Source organism: Leptinotarsa decemlineata, unplaced genomic scaffold, assembly GCF_025532065.1.
Source record: "Leptinotarsa decemlineata unplaced genomic scaffold, Ldec_3_MD MMD2_tig00026336_RagTag_RagTag, whole genome shotgun sequence".
Taxonomy (NCBI): domain Eukaryota; kingdom Metazoa; phylum Arthropoda; class Insecta; order Coleoptera; family Chrysomelidae; genus Leptinotarsa; species Leptinotarsa decemlineata.
The window spans coordinates 8,788,289-8,809,116 of record NW_027412692.1 but is presented as its reverse complement, the minus strand read 5'-3'; the positions used below and the strand labels follow the sequence as shown (position 1 = coordinate 8,809,116).

The following is a 20,828-nucleotide window of genomic DNA, read 5'->3' as shown; positions in this document are numbered from 1 at the left end:
GAAACTCCAACTATTATTCGAATGTCAATCGCCTTACTAAATCACTTCGCGTACCGCACTATAACTTCCACCTGACTATGTCGATATGCTCGTGGCTAGCGTTTATATATCGTAATCGAATGCGCTAGAAAATTCCGATGGAATTCCATCAAAATCGGTATCATTATTCTCACTACATCTAGAGCGGCAGCCAACATCGTATAGTCGCGCTCTCTTAGCTACGTCATAATTGATTTATGGTTACCAGTGGCGACCGTCATTATTTTCTTTGGGGGATGATTTACAACATTATCATAGGTGAGCGTAGCTTGTTTTTTTTAATTGGATTATCTGACCTTGTTCCTGTACAGCCAAGGACATGTTTGATGCGACAATTTCTCTTGTGTTCACAGATATATTATACCTCTTTTAGTGGTTCCAACGTACATTGACTCGCAGATGCAAGGAATTCGGTAAACCCGGGTGTTACTAAAGGTCCTCTGGGGTCCTTAATCAACCTTAGACTCAGTCTGATGGTTCTTGTTGGCCTAAATATTGGTTTCACGTCGGGTTTCTCTAAGATTCTCCTAATCCCGTCTGTAACATTTTCAACATGAATTTGTTGGAAGCATTGTAAATAAATGAATTGTATAAAACCCCAATTTCAAAACCCTTAATGACTAACTAACACTATAAGGCTTTCCCCTTTTGAATTTGTGAATTTTGACAATTAGTTCGGGATCCATTGGTATTTGGAGCAACTCACAAGTAGTTTTTCAGGATCAATAGTTATAGAAGTTAAACAATATTTGTTTTGGTATTGATAAGATAAGGTATTGATAATTCTGGTAACATTTTTGTTATTACAGCAAGCATTTCTCTCAGTTCATTCCAGTCGACTGATCAAAAAAACAATTTCCAAACATAATAAACGACAAAACATGTACTAAAAATATTTCCAGATGAGGAACCTCACGCAAATCTCTACGGCACGATTCGAAAGAAACTTTTTAAGTACTCCTGTCATCGAATTCGAACAAACTCTCGCGTTATTACGGGAAATTCAATTTGAGACCAGAGTATAAAGTTCGAGTGTGAGAGCGAAACTTCTGCTTATTTGATTTAAGAAAAACTTGGTCTATATCGGCGAGTTTCCTTGGAACGGTAAATAAAATCAACTGTCAGCAGATGATATAAAGAGTGCCAACTCAGAAAAGACTGGATAACTTTAGGAATAGAAACCAATCTTTTCTCGTCTAACTGAATAAAACGGTACGAGGGGAAAATGGCAAATGTCCCTTAGTCTTTCGCGATTCCCCAGATAGTTTGTGTTAATTCAATAAAATCTACTTGCCATCATGAGACGCATTAGGTGAATGAAGTTTTGAAGGATATTTCTACAATATTACATGAGCTGAAAAGTCCCTCGCTCTGCCGAACTCTAAAAACCTCATTCGGTCCCCACCGGGGCAGGAACAAAGTATGTGCTCTGCTGTTTCATCATTTTCCAAACAGAAGGGAGACACACTGTCTTCCGACAATCCGAGCACAAACAACAATTATGTTTTTGAAAAAAGTCATTGTTGGTACATCCAAAATAATTCAAATAAAAACAAATTTCCGCGATACCTTTCACCCATGGGGTGACCCTAATTTCATGCTCAGCAGTGTATTATGAATTGATCGGTTGAACTTTTGATTTCGGATAATGAATGCTACGATTGTTATTTATTTTTTTGATACTCCATCGTCCTTCCTCAAACAATAACAGAAAATATAATAAGTTCATAAGAAACTATGCATGAAAGCAACGAATATATTGAATCAAATGACATGGAATCCTGCAAATATTGATAGGTCGAGTTATTGATCACCACGTTAACCATTAATACCTAAACATGAACCTAGCGCGAACTATCGGCGGCGAGCGGAAGCTTTTCACATCGATCTGCTTCCCTACACAACGAAAACTCCACGATTGGGTCGCTTTCCTAAATGGAGCAGAACTGTTCAAACGCGTTTCGAAACTTCGCTGGTAGATGCCACCACATGTATCACGGGAAAACTGAAGTTAAAGGACAATTCTTCAAAAAGCGGTAATGAGATCTTTATTGACGTATTTGCTGATTTATATCAAGCAGGTGAAAATTACTTTGGTGGAATTTCATTGTAATTTAATGACCAACAGAATATAATATTTAACATGTAATTTGGAAAATAATTTCATTACTTTTCCAGATTGTTTCTGACCAATTTCTTCAGTTTTCCATTACATAGTTTGATGATTTCGTTCAAAAAACACACTATAATGTGAGATTTTCACTTGAAAGTTTTAAAAAACCGCGACACGTGTGAATACACTATAGAATGTTTAGGAAAGCTAATGCACCAGAACTTGATTTTTTTAAATACTCCTTGGAGGTCTTCAAAAACTCTACAGTCAATTATTTGTTTAGTCTATAGATTTATGTCTTGTATGTTTATTAGTTTTTAATGCTGGTGTCAGTTATAATTGTTTTATTCAGCATTTAGTTTTCGAGTTGCTTTTTATTTTCCATTATTATATAACTATTTTTGAATTGAAGTTTATTTTTATACATGTATAAATTATGTTAAATTCACAGTTCGAGTATCATTGTCGATTTCCAACTGAAAATGATTAAAATACCTTGGTCAAGGACCAACAAAGTTTCTAATTTTTCCGTTAGTGGCAGCAGCTATCGGGTGGTTGTTTATGCTCTCGATATGAGCTATTAGTAGATAGGCAAGCGACAATAAATAGGTACCTTTTACAGATAACGTAACAAATTTTTCCACGTAAGCAACTAAAAGTAAAAGTTTTACAAGAAGAGATAACAGAATGGCCAAATAGGAATCAAAACATCGATTCATAAAAAAGGAGATATGAGAGATTGTAGTAATTATAGAGTGCAGTTGAAGAGTGCAGTTGCAGAGATAATTCTGCATGGAAGATCTGGAGAACGGCTAGAAAATAGCTTTAAGAAAACCCAATTTGAAACTGAATCTAACTGATGGGTCAAGATCTTCATTTCTATAATTGTATAATTGAAATGAAAGTATTTTAAACAACAATCATGAAATACTGTTTGAAATAAATATTAGAAAAAAGTTTGTGAACAAATAAATCAGTGTGGCGTGTGGAGGAACGACAATAATATTAAATAAAGTAATATTAGAAGCTGATATGAAAATGTGAAAAAAAGGAACAACCTTGGAATAAGATGGGGGTACATCCTTACAAGAGTAATAATAATACGAATATCGTCCGAAAAGAGAAGAAAAAACGGATAAAATATCGAGATTTTCTCTTCGAACTCCGCAGACTCTATCCAGACCGCTCTGTCAAGATGGTTGTTCTGATTATTGAAGTCCTTGGTGGAATGATGTCCTCTTTACTCTCGAATCTTAAAATCATACCGGCTTGCCGCACTAAGGCAGAAATCTTAGCCGGACAGATGCAGAAGGCTGTCATTCTTGGCTCACTGCGCTCGCTCAGGGCACATGATTATCAGATCCAATGATCACTTACTCCACATTGTGGGGAGAGGTCATTGGTTGATTATGCTGGCGCGCCCTCCCGAATGTATCGGGGCTTCGGGAAATAGGGCCTGACCAGCGCACACTACGGTGAAATAATAATAATAATGAATATCTTCATTACAAATTAATAAAAAATAAATCAAATTTTGTATATGCAGTTAGTAATAATGAGTATTGCACAATATAAAATATGATTCAACAGTTAACATACATCTGCTCTTCCATCTAACCCCAAGAAAGGAGTCATGGACAAACAGCACATAGAATAATGAATAATAATAATAATAATAATAATAATAATAATAATAATAATGATAATAATAATAATAAGGCTGGAGAGGAGACTCGCACCATACCACCAATGGAGACGACAATCAGAACACGCAGGGCGCTCCACAGAATTAGGCCCCTGAAGCCACAAGAACTGGCTTGTTTGGATGCGGAGGTTCATAGTGTTCTAACAGAAGAGGCTGACATCTGGCGAATCAACACCGCCGTGTATAACGTCGTCCAATCGCTTTCCGAATCGGAAGGACGAAATCCCGGCCTTGCGGTTCGGAAGATTGAACGGCGTGTACACAAGATGGAGGCTAAAATCACGTCGGCGAGACAACACGCGTCTCGTATCCAATGTGTGATGGATTATAGGGCAACCAACAGGCCTTTCACGCCCGCAGTGCGGCGAATAGCCGCCAATTTACGACGTATCCATCACACTCTAAGCCAAGGCGTGCTGTTGACCACCAAACAGCATTGCCTTGATAGGATACGAATGCTAGTGGCTGCTAAGAAGTCACTAGTGAGGCGAGCGAGAAGTATCGCGGAAAATCTTAGGTTCCGCGAGAAACCTTCTCGCTTATTCCAAGAGCCTCCACGTGTTGTGGATAATCCGCCGACTGCTGATCAGGTGGAATCCTTCTGGAAGGATATCTATGAACACCCGCAGCCACTCAACTTAGACACTCCAGCCCTAGCGCAGTTCGAAGCTTTCGACAGAGAGCTTCGACAGCCTGAGCTCAATGAACTGCGCAACCCGATAACCCCGGATGACGTTCGAAGAGCCCTTGTTGGTTCCAAGAACTTTGCTGCTCCAGGCCCAGATGGGCTGAACACTTATTGGTGGAAAAAACTACCAAGTACCCACCGCCATCTGGCCAGAGTTTTCAACTTATGGCTGGACGGAGAGCAGCCGATTCCGGATTGGTTTGTCGAGGGGCGGACCGTTCTCATCCCCAAAAGCGGAGATTTGTCGATTCCTAAGAATTACAGACCGATAACATGCTTGAATTCGTGTTATAAGTTGTTTACAAGCATCTTATACACACGAATACTCACCGCAGTTGACCGAGTGTTCGAACGGATATATGAGCAGAGAGGGTCGAAGAGAGGAGTCGCTGGATGTAAAGAGAACCTGCTCATCGATAGATGTGTAACGCAGGACTCGATACAATATAAGCGTAACCTCTCTATGGCCTGGATCGATTACCGTAAGGCATTTGATACAATTTCGCATGAGCTCATTTTGCATTTGCTCAGATGCCTTGCGGTACCCGACAACATAGTGAGATGCATTGAACAACTGATACCACTTTGGCGAACTCGCTTCACCATAACATCTGGTCAAGCAAGAGTCCAAACAGGGTGGGTCACTTTCAGAAGGGGTGTATTTCAGGGTGATTCCCTCAGTCCACTTCTATTCTGCATCTCACTATTGCCATTATCCGTTGCGCTCAGAAACACTCGAGGGTATAACTGTGGCACCCCCGGAAACCGGAGGCACAAGGTCACCCATCTGTTTTATATGGATGATCTTAAACTTTATGCCTCTGGAGAGAAGGATCTCCATCAGTCCTTGAGGGTGGTGGAAGAGTACACGCATGCTATCGGTATGAAATTCGGGATAGACAAATGTGCAATGGTTCATCTCAAAAGAGGACGATGCGGGGACTACGGAGAGGATGTGCAGCTCGTAGATGGAAGCATCCTACACCATCTGGATGCCGGAGAGACGTATACTTACCTCGGGGTGGAACAACGCCACTCACAAGAGGTAACCGCAGTGAAAAACTCTCTCCGCGGCAAGTATCAGCACAAACTTCGACAGATCTGGTCATCGGAGCTGTCGGGGAAGAACAAAGTTGCTGCAACAAATATGCTTGCCGTTCCAATCTTACTCTACTCATTTGGAGTAGTGAAGTGGACTCGGGAGGAGCTGTATCAACTCGACGTAAGGACCCGAAAAATGATGCATCTCTATAGGAGTTTGCATCCCAAATCGTCCGTTCCACGGTTGTACTTCCCCCGACAACAGGGAGGTCGTGGACTTTTGAGTTTGGAGTGTCTACATGACAGAATGGTACTGGATACAGCCTGTAAAGTCGTCAGGAGTTCGGATCCCCTTCTCTGCATGGTCCGTGACCATGAGAGAGCAGGAATTGGAGCATTTCTCTTTAGGGCAGCTGCTCGAGCAGCTGATGAACTCGGTATAGTTTTCGACTCTGAACGAGGTGACTACAACTCTGTCACCGAGTTGGAACCCGTTCAGCAAAAAGCTCAGATAAAAGCCGCAGAGATCACCTTACTTCTGCGGAGACACAGGGATAAGCCAATGCATGGGGTCTTCTTCAATAATATTGAAGACCTTGGCTTATCAAAGCGCCTGACGTTCGCTTTTCTCAGGTCGAGTGGGCTGAAGTCGGAAACTGAGGGGTTCATCATGGCTTGCCAGGATGGTGTCTTTAACACCTTAGTCTACCGCAGTCGCGTGATGGGTATAGAGGTTCCTGACACAAGGTGCAGGGCCTGCCGCGAGGCGCCCGAGACCCTAATGCACTTGCTATCAGCATGTCCAGCATATGCGGTCTCGGCCTATATCCATAGACATAACGCGGCCCTAAGGGTGCTATATTATCATCTACGGCACTCCTACGGTATTGACGAGACACCGGTGTTGCCCTACGCTCCGGGGGATATTGAATCCGTTGTGGGGAACGAGAAGTGCCGAATTTATTGGAACTATTCGTTCCCCACCCTCAGGCTCATACAAGCTAATAAGCCTGATGTAGTTCTTCTCGACCACCAGATCAAGACGATATTTGTCGTGGAGTTTTCAGCTCCTGGCGAGACGAATATCGTCAGAAAAGAGGAGGAAAAACGGATAAAATATCGAGATTTTCTCTTCGAACTCCGCAGACTCTATCCAGATCACTCTGTCAAGATGGTCGTTCTGATTATTGGAGTCCTTGGTGGAATGATGTCTTCTCTACTCTCGAATCTCAAAATCATACCGGCTTGCCGCACTAAGGCAGAAATCTTAGCCGCACAGATGCAGAAGGCTGTCATTCTTGGCTCACTGCGTTTGCTCAGGGCACATGATTCTCGGACCCAATGATCACTTACCCCACGGTGTGGGGAGTGGTCATTGGTTGATTATGCTGGCGCGCCCTCCCGAATGTATCGGGGCTTCGGGGGATAGGGCCTGACCAGCGCACACTACGGTGGAAAAAAAAATAATAAGGTTTATTTGGATAAAATTCAACATTATATCTTATAAACTATGTAAAACAAATAAACAAGGAGAGAAACCGCAAAGCCATTGGCTGTCCGCGGTGAGGGTGGTTTATTAATAGTTATTTTATTCCTTGAGTATTTTAAATTAAAATTATGAAATACAATGTAGGTTTCAATTTTTTAACATAGATAAAATTGATGCAGTAAAATTTGTAAAACAAGATAAACATATCTCAATAGTAAATATAAATCATTACAATACTAAAAGCATATTATAGATCATTAAATTGAAAGAGTACTATAGAATTAGTAATAATGTTTAGTTACCAAGTGCATGGATATAGTGAAGTTTACAGAATAAACCTACAGTGTAACAAACATGAATCCCACAGAAACTCGAGGTTGTACATGGGAATCCGGTGAGTACACATGTATCATAGCCATAAAATGCAATTTCCATGTCAGTTGGCAATTAAATAATTATTCCTTTTACATATGTATACCTTAATTGATGAATTTATTTGATAACACGAATTTAAATCTAATGTATATTTCTCATTTACAATTCAGGAAATCATGTACATTATTTCTCTGCAAACTGAATATATATTGTTTTATCCTTTTTTTGATGACTGATAGAATTCGTCATGATTATTTCTTTTTTCAAGTTTTCAGGAACATGGTTGAATACCCTTTGGCATAAGTAATAGTGATTTCTCTGGCCAAGATTCCTTTTAGTTGCAGTTGTTTTCATATACAAATTTGACTTTTGTCTAGTTTGGTAAGTGTGGTCTAATTTTTGTAGTATGTTATTTTTGTTTTTGTAGGTATGTAACATAATGTTGAAAAAGTGGAGTTGCCTCAAGTCATAAATCTTTGTTTCAGTAAATAGTCTTTCAGATGGGTAATTCCTCACTTTTTTATGGATAATAAATTAATAATAAATTAAATCAACTCAATAGGAAAAGAATGAAAGTTCAGCGATTAGTTGACCAGGGGAAGATATTTCAATCAGAATAATGTATTAATGTTGAGAAAAATAATAGTCAAAATGAACTCGTTTGAGTTTATGTAGAATCCTTGAGGTAAGAAACGGTTAACAATACAATAAGAAAACGATCGTTTGAAAAACTCAGTATGGTGGCGGAATATAATAAGAACATTTCTATGTCTTAAGTTAGGGGAATGTACATCTGTTCTGTATTTTATTTCTTGATACAGACATGGTGGGGAGTTTCCAGTCAGTAGTTTAATATAAAACATGGTGGCATGCATTTATGGACGATTTTTCATTTGTAACAGGTCAAAAAAGTGAAACTTTTTGAATAAAATATGGTACAAGATGAAAAAGGCATTTGAGGATTCGATTGACTGACGAGATAGTTCAAAGTGTTAGAAGACTATATGATCATCTCTCATTTATTGTTCAAAAACAAATCCAAAATATTGATTTTCAATATTCAACTTCGGCAACCATCTTTCATTCATTTATTCGTAGATTATATCCGAAACTAAGTATTGAAACATCACCGTTACCAACGAGTAAATAATGATCACCGATAAACGTTCGTCCAGTATATATTGAGCCCTTCAGTATGTATTTCTAAACCTCACCCCTTATCCAATTTATGAAAGCAGCGCTCCAAATCCGATGCGACGGATCATTCAATTACGAACGAAAAACCTTGCAGTCTGAAAACGAATCTCATTCCCGAGCAGAACTCCATATAAACGTAAACGTATATCTCTCGAGTAGGTACATCGAAATTCGATCACGCTATAAATTTCCAACAAATTCATGTTTACCGACACCGCATCCCAAGAATAAACCCAATAAACACCGGAACGAGATTACAAGTCGACCAAACGAAATTATCCACTCGTCACGTTCACCTACGTCGAAATGACCGGTGGTTTGGTTTTGGCGAAAGAAACGAGAACCAATGGAAAACGAGAAATACAATTTGTCTGGAAAACCTAGACTACAAGTGCGGATTGTATACTCATGAAGGGAATTCGTGGTTCTCGTCAAATATGACTTTGAAAAGTTCCTAACGAATAGGCTCATTCAGGCTAATTTAGTTTTTTATTGAAAACTATTCATTATAGAAGTAAATCATCTCCCAAGTATCCCACAAAATTTTCCTTTTTTATATGTTAATTAACAACTGAGCAAGAGCAATTGAACATGTGAGATCGCCCGCGGTACATCCTGACGTCATCCAGGCAACGAACTTCGAGCGGTAGCAACCGGGCCTATAGTTGGAGATTATGAATCGCTGCTATCGTCGATTCAATTCAATTTTCTTCAAAGATAAAAATCAAATAAAAACAACAATAAAAATTAGTTGGCGCGCCGGGGCGACTTCATTGATTGCAGTGGCGCATTTGCTTTTTCAGCTGCAGCAAAACCCGGAAAAACCTGCAGCACCACATCATCTGAAGATCTTGATCTAACAATGTCCTCTCTCTTATATAACAGAATGTAGCGTGTCTCCAGAGACTCCAATAAATTCAATGCATCGCCAGAACATTTCGTGGCACGACTATCGTCAAACTTAAACTAGTCCGTTTCGTCTTTGACCAAGGAGTAATAATGATCACATTCAACGCCAGAACCACAGTGAACAATGACTGCATGGATATTATAACAGTGGTCTGCTAGGTTGAAATGTTCATCTATTTCGAACCTTCCAAAGAGTTTCTTGCTTCCGTCAGAGGTTGAGTCTTGTTTGAAGATCATCAGCTAGATGAAGTTTCAAAAATTCACATAAGTTTTCGCTACCTCTTGAAGATTCACTAAAAAGTAAACAAGTGAGGATTTTTCCAGCAAAAAATTTACAAACACAGGACGAGATGGACTGTACGGAATCATTCAATCCGGAGCGGCCAGGGGTATTGATTTTGCTATTGTTTTGCTCACGAAGAGTATTCAACAAGAACCCCAATAATTCGGAACAATCCTCTTGTTGTCCTAACGAGTATCTAGTGGACTTCAAAGACTCCAGGAAATCGGTTGGAGGGAAAGATGATACCTTCTTACGAAACTGCAGCTGAATGAACAGGTGTTTGAGTTTGATGAATAAGTAGGAAACATTTCCGTTCAAATTCATGATTAAAACCTCGTTCTTGAAATTCTTTGTCATGAACAACACTTGTAAAATGTTATTCATGTAGCAAGTGTTTCCTAAATCATCCAATCCAATTTTCTTCACTAGATTTTCAGGACAACTCTACTGATTCGTAAGGAAGAACATGTTTCACAGAATCTCCATAAGAACCATTTCTCAAGCTGCGATCGAGGGTTTCATAGAGGCTCTTACTTCATGAAGCTCTTCCACTGAAAGGGAACCAGAACTACGAGAACTGCATCTCATATTTGGGGGGCAAGAATGACCTGAGTCAATTGACCGCACTGAAAAAGAAGAAGGTGAATCAATCACTTGTGAATTAACATTGATAGGAGACTGATGAATATCCACATATCTCGGCTTGTTTCGAAGAGATTTCAGTTCCGTACTGAAATCTCATTAAAACTATGTAAAGGAGGAATTGTTCCAAGGACCGAATCAGCATTGCTACGTTGAATAGCAATACTAATTCTTTCTACCAAAAAAGAGGTAGAACGGTGATCTTTCGTTGCTTGGCCTATTCTCCTTCCGAGTTCATGAACGAATAACAAATACTCCGGGCCATAAACACCAAAAGTTTCAACCGTTACTGGATAGAACAGATAGTTGTTACCAAGATTTTGTTATTTTTTTTTCAATTTCTCGCCAGATGGCTAGATGGGAAGCTGGCTAGATGGGAAGCCACGACCGTGTCAACGCAAGTGAAGTCCCATACCACAGGTTTACCGTATTTCCATGGTAAAGTGTGCTGATGAACAATTTGATAAAACAAAGTTCGATCCAAGTTTTTGAGCCAGTTTGAATTTATTTTGTTTATTAAATAGTTGTTTTTTCCCGTTAATATTCTCCAGATCTTTGGGCGACTATATCTACAGTGCCTTCGACCTGCCAATTTGTTGGCATCTTGGAGCTAAAAATATACTTTTTTCTTCGGGTATTATACATGTGTTTCACTAGTTTTATTTTTATTTTGTTTTCAACTATTTTCAGAATAATCTTCAGGCAGTATAGCTGCCGTGTATCTAGGACATTACGGTCATTGAAAAACGTTCTGCCTTTACCTCCACATTTTTTTTTTCTGTAAAGTCTCCAACATCTCAAGTTAGTCTCCTTTTTACCTTCCTAATCTATAACAAAGAATTGCGATTGAACCAAACCGTAATATTCCGTAGCCATAAAGGGAATTTCGAGCCATTTTTTCAATAGTTTGAAGCTAAACAAAAGTCCTCGTAATTTTTGAGTTACATAATATAAAACGTGGTGTGAATCCCTTTCTATGTATCGCTCGATCATTAAACCAACATATTTGATTGAGGTACTATCTGCAATAGATAAGTTTTGATCAATAATTAATACGGTTTTCCAATTTTGGCGAAGGAACATAAACATTTATTGGTGGAGTGGACGTGTAGTATATATGATTTCGTTTTAATGCAATCATATTTCTGAGAATTTAGTGCCTAGTATTGTGGAATTGTACTTCAACACTACGGTAATAACATATGATCGATTAAAGTACTATCTGAAATAGATAAGTTTTGATCAATAAATAATGGAGTTTGAAATAAATATGGTTTTCCAATTTTGGCGAAGGAACATGAATATTTATTGGTGGAGTGAACATGAAGTATATATGATTCGTTTCAATGCAATCATATTTCTACGAATTTGGTACCTACTATTGTGGAATTGTACTCAAACACTACGGTAATAACACATGATTGATTGAAGTACTATCTGGAATAGATAAGTTTTAATCAATAATTGATGGATATAGTTCGAAATTACATGGTTTTCCCATTTTGGCGAAGGAACATAAACATTTATTGGTGGAGTGGACATGAAGTATATATAATTTCGTTTTAATGCATTCATATTTCTGAGAATTTGGTTCCTACTATTGTGGAATTGTACTTTAACGCTACGATTATAACACATTATAGATTGAAGTACTATCTAATTAATAGTTAATGGATAGTTTGAAATTAATACGGTTTTTTAATTTTGGCGAAGGAACATAAAAATTTATTGGTGGAGTAGACGTGAAGTATATATGATTTCGTTTTAATACAATCATATTTCTGAGAATTAAGTGCCTACTTTAATGGAATTGTACTTCAACAGTACAGTAATAACTGAACACTATTCACACATGAACTTTAATCGAAACACGTTTCACTATACAGCAGCTTCTTCAGTTGAACTAGTAATTCAAACAGAATTTACTTACTGAACTTACCGAGTAGAACACTGATGAACAGGCAAGCAGGTATATTTGTCATTATAAACTTAATTATCATACCCTCTGCCACATCCTTCGGTAACCTTTGAATAGAGAAAGTATTGAACGAGACATCAAAGAAAAACTATTTGGAATTCATTAACGTGACGTAACATTTCGTTTTGGGGCCTTCTTGCAAGAAAAACAATGTCGTCAATAAGACTCAAGCAATGTTGTATAACAGTAATTACATTACCCAATCAATCAACACAGATAAACAGATAAGAAGGTAGATTTTTAAGAAAAATAGTTTGAATTAATTATCAATTCTAGGTACCTAGCAGATAAACTTGAAGAAAAATAATCAATGATCCATTGTGAATTATTATCAGTTCATATTAATAACAAGTTTAATAAAGGTGACTTTGTGGTGCACTGTTTGGAATCTTGGGTGTAGTAATGAATAATACTGGAGTTTTTCCCAACACCAAACCGTTATTTCAACACCTCGACACGTGTTTCGATAACCAAATGATCATCTTGACGAGGAAGATCTTCCGCATGTAGATATTGTCAAATCCGACTGTAAGTTCTTTCATTCTGACATTTCTTTCTTTCGATTTTAATTTCAATACAATCCACTTAGTAAGCCAGTTTAAAACACTCCACATATGATATTTTGTTACTCAGCAGTTTGGTGTCAGTCATCTGCTGATATTCTTCGGATTTTTTCCTTGAACAATGAATCATAAGTATGTAGATACTATAACTAAACATGGACTGGATGGCGGTTTTAAATTCAATTCAAAATTATATTTTCCAACAATGATTTGAAAAAAATATTAAAATTTTTTGTCAATGAGTGTCATATCGGCTGAAAACGGCAAATAAAGAAACTCACGCGAGCTACGGATTGACAAGATATTTATGCAAACATGCGGATTCTAACACCTCTTAAGGTCACAATAGAAAAATGAAGATACATAGACATATTTATACTTTATTGTCCAACAAAAAACAATCTTATTGACAAAGCTTGTTAAAAAATCGGGTATATATAGCAGTTCAAAGTATAAAAGAAAAAGAACAATTCAAAAACACAAATACCCAGAAACACAATTTGAGCAAAACTAAGTTCACATATCTGATAAATAAAATATAACAATAGAAAATAAAATTTAACAAAGTTTGTAGACAAAATAGTATGTATAGTCCCTTTCAAAAGATGTAAATCTTCAAGTATAAAAGTATAAAATATAATTTAAGTATAGGTGTCAATATAAACAACAAAAAACACCTATATTAAATCACAGCAAAGCTCCATTGTAATATTCATCAAGATTTTGGTACGCTTTAGTTGCAAAGGCATCTTTAACACGATTTCTGAACATTTTTTAGCTTTTTTCCTTCCTAATTTCGTAGGATATGTGATTATACAGCTTTTTACTTTCATAAATTAAAGAATACTTTGTTTGGCTCGTTTTTGGAACAGGAAGATGTATTTTATTTTCTGTTACTTGCCGGGTTATGTAATTTATATATGTTCCGAAGTTCCATCCATATTATATTTTTTGTAAATCAGGCAAACAGTTTCAAGTATGAAAATACAAATAATACTGGGAATTATTTCTCTCAAAAATGATGATCTACATGACTCACGCACTCCCACCTCGCATAAGTATCTAACCGCTCGCTTTTGCGAGACAAACACTGAATGAAAAACTTGTTGACTGCAAAATCCCCAGAAAGCAACACCATATCTCAGGTGGGAATCAATCAGGGAATGATAACCATTTTTGTTGTGGATGAACTCAGTTCATTTGAAACTATTCGAAGTGCATAACATCCTGATACCAATTTTTTATTCAAAGCTGAAATATGTTGATCAAATTTCAATTTGTTATACATGAAGATTCCTTCCAGGAATTTGGATTGGTTTTAATTCTCAAGAATTTGTCCATTCAACTATAAATTGTTAATATTACAGCTGAAGGTGAGTAGGTTGGTTTTTTTAATATTAAAGCACAAGTAGTTTGCATCACACCATTTTTTCACAACTTCTAAATCACTTGAGATACTTTCATTCTTTAGAAGTATTTTTCCATGCCAAAGGAGCGTGGTGTCATCCGCAAAGATTGTAAAAATTCCTTGAATTGGGAGAGTAACAAGGTCATTTACATAAATAAGGAAAATAATCGGGCCCAGTACTGATCCTTGTGGAACGCCCCATAAGATATCCTTAGTGTGTGATAGTTTTTCGTTTGATCTAACTAACTGTTTTCTATCACTTGAGTAAGACCTGAACCAATCATTACACACTCCTCTAAAGTCATAGTAGTTCAACTTTTGCAGAAGAAGTTCATGATTTACACAATCAAAAGCTTTGGAGAAATCGCAGAATACTGCAGCTACGACCTCGCCATTGTTGAAATGTGTGTAGACATGTTCAAGAAAAGAAAAGATTCCATCATTTGTTCCTTTTGCCTTCTGAAAGCCAAATTTCCAGTTGGTTAATATATTGTATTTATGAAGAAAAAATAATACCCTTTTTTTAACAATTTTTTCTATGATTTTTGAGAGTGTTGGGAGCATGGAGATAGGTCTGAAGTTATTTGGATCTTCTGCATTATCACCTTTGAAATTAGGAATTACAAGAGCTGTTTTCAGACACGGAGGGAAATTTCCAAGAGAAAAGTATTTATTTATAGCTATCATTAGTATATTCAAAGCGGAATCGGGAAGGTTATTTAAACTTTTCACTGAAATTTCATCAATGCCTGTTGCATTTTTGTTTTTAATTTCTTGCAAGATTTCTTTTAGCTCTATTAAATTTGTGTCTTCAAAGTGAAAGTTGTTGGGCATATTTACTTTATTTAAATAATTCATAGGATTTGAAGTAGGAACAATGGATGAAGATAGTTTTTGAGCAATTGTCCAGTAAAAATTGTTGAGTATTTCCAGATCTATATTGACGTGTTCTGGAATAGAATTTGATTTATTTCTTAGACTATTCACTATGGCCCAGTTTTCTTTGATTTTATTATCAGCTTTGTTTATTCTACTCTTGTAATGAATTTCTTTTGCATGTTTTGCATGTCTGTGAATTTGACGATATTTGTTGAAAAATGTTATAAAAAATTTATTGGAAAAATATATAGATATAATTAAAATTAAAATAATGCTACTTTCTAAAAACCCTATATACGGATAACTTAATCGGGTATATTTATTCATGTGTTAAATAAATCACGATGAATCATCCATATCGTAGTTTCAGATCGAAAAACTCATTATCCGAGTTGAAAACTATTCCCGCTCATAAATTTCGAAATTATTCCATGAATTTCTCCGAAACTATCATGCAATAAACTAAGGGTAATGGTCAGTACATTGGGCCATTTTCAGGATATACGGAAATGAAATTGGATTTCGGGTAATATTCCAAAAAATTACGTGTGCGCCTAGTGTCGTAAATGTTCGCCTCTTTGAGATTTACGATGGCTTTCTCGAATAGATAAAAATTTTTTATTAGGCATTCCGAGAAGGTAAATTTATGGTATCGGTAATTGTGGCAGCGTAAAAAAACAAGTCGAACTCAAACTTTTTAATGAAAATATGCGATGATTTAATACCTCAGGGATAAATTTTCATATAGAAAAGCTACATTGCAAAGGCGTTTTACTGTTTACGAATATGCAACGCAGTAACAAGCTATTATTCATTATACAGCATCTTATGAATGAATATTCCTAGTCTAAATTGTATATCATGAACTTTCCCCTTGAAATATTTTCATATAAATGACTCTATATAAATCATAAACATAATCCAATATATTGCTTTGCTGACGACAAGAGACTTGTCATCCCATTTGGATTCTAAAACATTATGATGCATAATACACGTGGTCTGTCAAGCCAGGCAAGAATTTTAAACTGTACTTCAATGTACTCGACTCCAATGTGAATCACGTGCAATTTTTTGGAATATTTCCCGAAATTCGATTTCATTTCCAATAGTATCTAATGTAAGCGGTAACTGAGAGGTACGATTTTACGGACTGGAGTGGCAGAGACTGGGGGTGTGTTTTTGACAGGTTCATACCAACTCATTACTAATTATACGTACCAAATTTGAGCACTCCGGAATTATTCCTCGATACAAGTGTTGCTTTAAATTTGCTTGATTATTCCAGAAGACTGTGAGGAGACAGGAAATAACCTTAAACTGGTTTGGCGATTTTGTTCGAAGTTACTGTTTTGTTTCAAATCAATATCAAAATAGATTCAGAATATTTTGAGAGTACAGACACAAAATCAGTAAGGGCATGTACACAAAGCTGCGATGTGATTCGCAACGCAGAAAGTTGTGACACGAATTGCTGCGATGCGAATCCTTGCGGCAAGTGGCTCCCTAGGGTGACCATTCCTTCGACGACCGTCAACCGTACTGGACGTATTTTGAAAACTAGGTCGTGTACAGGTACTAGATGTGGGAGGTGACATGGATCGTAAAAAGAAGTGTGCACTTTTGTTATTGCTTAGGAGATACAGGCAAAAGAAACAAAGAAGATTTTGGGTTCATCCCAATCAAGTTATTGCGATGCGTAGTGCGAGCTCGCAGATTTTTGCGTTGCGACGTCGCACCGCAGTTTTGTGTACAAGCCCTAAAGGCACAACTGTATTAACATTTTTGATAGTGAAGACAGTTATATAAACCAAAAAACAACAAAAATTAATTGGCGCTCCGGGGCGACTTCAATGATTCCTGTGGCGCATTTGTTTTTTCAGCTGCAGGAAAATCCGGAAAAACCTGCAGCACCACATCATTATATTCCTTGTTGGAATATAATGTAATGTAATATACAGGGTGTTAATTGAGTAAGTACCAGAAATTCAACAGACGATTCTTAAGGTAATTTTTGCGACGAAATGTTCATATAAGCAAATCCTTCGTTCTCAAGATACAGGGTGTTGAAATAAAAATTTAAAAAAAGTTATTCATAAATATCTCAAATACCATTTACCTAATTTTGTTGTAATTTGGCAAAATAACATTAGGGAGCTAATTCAGCCCGAACGTAATTCAATTTATTGAGTCCAGTGGCGTCTCTAGCGAGATTTGAACGAAAATTTTTTTGACTTGAAAATTTACGCCACTGACTTTTGTGCAATTTTTATTATTTCTTTGGATTAAGTAATTAGAAATACAACTTTTTTGTCTCTTGAATTTTTTTCGTATCTTCTTTAGTTTTTAAGAAAAAAAGTCGACCTAATTGCATATCCCTGGACCTCACAAGGAGTAATATGAGGAATTTAATGTTTCTTTTCGAAATTATTATTTTTACAATTTTTCATTACTAATTATGTAACAATAACAACAAATATTAAATAACATTAATATCTAGACTAACGAATTGCACTAAATTAAGTGTTGGAAATGGCCTCCTTCGGCTTCAATACAACCGTCTAGCCGCCGCATCATTGAATTTCGCACTCTTCTGAAAATACCATAAATAATAATCAAGGGTTGCCTTGGAAAACGATTGCAGCATTTAATAACTTGACAGTTTTTGTCAACTCCATAAGCTTTTAATTTATAATTGTTATAAAAAGTGTGTTCAGTGGTTATTTTTCGAACCATTTTTGTAAAACATGGTTCAATTTGCTAACAGTGAAATGGCAGATATGCATTTCTGTTATGGAATGGCTCACGGAAACTCAAATGCTGCAAGACACATTCACCATGAAAGATTTCCTCAGCGTGTTGTGCCTAATAGAAGAACTTTTGTACGTCTCCATGCACGACTTACTGAAACAGGCAGCTTTAAGAGATCGACGGTTGTCATTGGAAGGCCTGCAACGGTACGAACAGTTCAAATTGAAGAAGCTGTCTTAAATGAAATTGAAGTAAATCCTCATACCAGTACTCGGAAAATAGCTGAAGAACTGAATATTACCCATGTCACAGTTTGGCAGATTTTAAAAGCCCATCAGCTATATCCCTATCACATGCAACGTGTGCAAGCTCTATTGCCCAGAAATTTGCCTGTAAGACTAGCTTTTTCTAGTTGGTTACGCGGTAAAATAAGAATAAATTCAGGTTTCCTGAGTCGAATGTTGTTTAAAGATGAAGCTTGTTTTACTCGCAATTCAATTATAAACTTCCACAACAATCACATTTGGGCCGAAAACGTTTTTTAAATTCGAATATGACTTATGTATCTGTGTTCCTGTTTTGTTAACAAGATATATTGCATGACATTCATTTCTTGTTTAATGTTGATGTGCGTTGAATATTTTCTTGGTTTCAGTTTTTTATGTAAGTAGGAGATTCTCAAAAAGTTATTAGACATCAAGCATGGACTAATTTGAAAAGTAGTTCTTTTCAGAAGTTAGGTTAATCTTCGATAGCTGTCATCAGAGATTAACTCAGGATGTATGAACCTCTGAAGAAGCTAGCCACTCCGGCCAGCGAAACGTCAGAAAAAAATTCCAAAAACTGACGGCCTTCAAACCCGGAAAATAGTGACACTGGAAACCTCGGCATCGAAAGCGTTAACCAGTTATTGATCTATATGTTGAACAGGCAAGGCCCGAATACAGTTCCTTGGGGAACACCGTTCTAGATTTTCTGTGGGCCCCGCCGATCTTCACGCACTAAGTTCTGTTCGAGAGGTAACTTCACCCAAATGCCTGTGATACCAACTGGTTTCATCGAATCAAAAAGTCTAAAGAAAAGAGCTTTAAACGTTCAAACCGGTCTCGATATACCTACACAGTAGGTTAAATGGACAGACGCCTATCAGAAAACAACTACTTCCCTGGATAATACCACGAAGGGCGTTGGATTATGTCCTGCATATGCAATTGGCAATACTACTGAAAGATTCGGGCACACTTGCAGACCGGTTTCGGGCTCAGTCCATTCAACCTACTGTGTAGGTATATCGAGACTGGCTTGAACGTTTAACGTTCATTTCTTTAGATTTGTTGATTGCCAGTGTTCATGCATGCATAGCCCACTTACTAATAAGGAAGAATCAAAAAGTTCAGAAAGATCAGATCAGATCTATAACGACACAGAGAGATGTTCTCCCTTACTCGAGAGAACTCAGATATTACAGCATTGATAAACAAGGTTGTCTGTTATTTCCAACCACTGATATTCGAGGATTCGCCGTATACCTGAACAACAACTCTGCTCATTTCCGATTTCGTTGAATTATACGGCACCAACATAACAAAGGAAACAACGCAGTCCAAGGGTTAATCTTGTTGGCCTATTAATATTGAATAGGTATACATAACTCACCACAGAAATATGCCAGCTAGCTATACATGTTCGGTAATGATATGTGGTTTAATCATTCCACATCGATATATACTGTAAACCCTTCTTTCTGCTATAAATCACGGAAAAGAAAGTCACGCAGGAAGCTATAGTTACTGGTCATGACGTATTGCTGATTATTTATTCAAGTATCGAATTTCCCAGTCGAGAAACTTTCATCTTCCAAAAAAAAAAAATACAGATACTCATAAAAATAAAATCTGTTCAATGTTACATTCAAGTCAATATATAAATGAAGGCATCTAGAATAAAAATGACGTGGAATAGATTCTTCAGACTTTTTATTGTCTGATTATACAGTGCGGAGGTAAAAGGTCCCCTTTCTTTCAACTTTCAAATCAGACCTTCTTTGGAGTATTGTTCTCATGTATGGAGCTCCGCCCCTAAGCATAATCTGTAGCTGCTGGATTCCATCCAGAAAATTGCCGTTCGCCTGATTAGAGACGCGGACATCACTTGCAACCTTGATAGTCTGGAATATCGAAGAAAGGTTGGAGATTTCTTTCTCTTCTATAGATATTTTCACAGGAAGTATTCAAGTGACTTGGCACATTCGATTCCACCAAGAGCGGTACATAATAGAAACACGCGACAGACTGTGGCTGCTCATCATTTTGAGATTCAACTCAGTACACCTCGAACTTCACTGCTTAACAACTCTTTCATCTGGAGAATTGCGTTTATGTGGAATAAACTTCTTGAGAACGTTTTTCCAAATGGATATGATCTTCAGCGGTTCAAATCCAACGCCTTTAGGATTTTCCTGTAATGCTTGTGTTTTGTCCTTAAAAAAATGGTACAACATATCACGATCGAACAAAATCTGCATGAAAAGGCATGATTTGCTGGCATAATGGTGATGAATAACTCCTAGACTAGTGGTAGAGCTACCAACTATCTTCAATGGAACGGGTGGGTCTTGTTTATCTCATTTTGAAGGTACCTCGATACTCAACCCTAGTTAATACTTAGAAACCGAATCAACCGTCATAACCTTTACTTTCAGGCTTTTGTTTCTCAGGTCAAATGAGTGGTTTAGTTTAGCATCACTAATGACACTTTGGAGACCAAAA

At 37.1% G+C, this 20,828-nt stretch overlaps 1 protein-coding gene across 2 annotated transcripts in view; it reads right to left on the bottom strand.

Moving 5' to 3' along the window:
- The window catches only part of rg (A kinase anchor protein rugose), a 941,222-nt gene that overhangs the window by 811,437 nt on the left and 108,957 nt on the right, over window positions 1-20,828 (bottom strand). The gene's annotated exons all lie outside the window — the stretch shown is intronic.